Source organism: Triticum dicoccoides, chromosome 2B (genome assembly GCF_002162155.2).
Source record: "Triticum dicoccoides isolate Atlit2015 ecotype Zavitan chromosome 2B, WEW_v2.0, whole genome shotgun sequence".
NCBI classification, from domain to species: domain Eukaryota; kingdom Viridiplantae; phylum Streptophyta; class Magnoliopsida; order Poales; family Poaceae; genus Triticum; species Triticum dicoccoides.
In genome coordinates, this window is record NC_041383.1 from 169,628,316 (window position 1) to 169,628,959 (window position 644).

Consider the following 644-nt stretch of genomic DNA (forward strand, 5'->3'; position numbering starts at 1 on the left):
GGCGAATCGTTTTTTTCCGGACGCACTTCCTTGCGTGCGAAGATGTAGCTGGTGTGTCCCAGCAGTCAGGGGGGTGAATCATTTTTTTATTCCCCGACGCACTTCCTTGTGTGCGAAGATGTAGCTCGTGGGTCCCAGCAGTCAGGGGGCGAATCATTTTTTTCATGAAATACGGTGGCCCGGCCGGTGGGTCCCTGCTGTCAGGTGGAGGAATAATTATTTTGCCCGTAATAAGGAGGCACTTCCTTGCGGCTGCCGTGCACCCAGCTGTCAGCCTCTCCACGTACAGTCCACGTCCGATGGAAGTCGTTCTTTGACCATGTTGACCACGCCGCGCCGAGAGCACCACGGCGGTGGACAATGGTGAGGCCTAAGAAGGGGACGACGCGGAGCCGGGGAAGACGCGGCAGTGGATGCACACGCGAAGAGGAGTACGAGGGTTCACTGGTTCGGCTGCGCTGCCGTCGCCACAGAATAACAGGGGGTGTGGGTGAGTGGAGGGATGGTGAAAGTGCAACTATCCCTAGGTGGTTTTGGTAATTCATAACAACATATGGCTCGTTGAGCTAATGCTATTCCAAGACTATTATTTCAGGAAAGCTCAATGAATGGCATGGCATGGATGATGAAAGTGGATCCCTCAA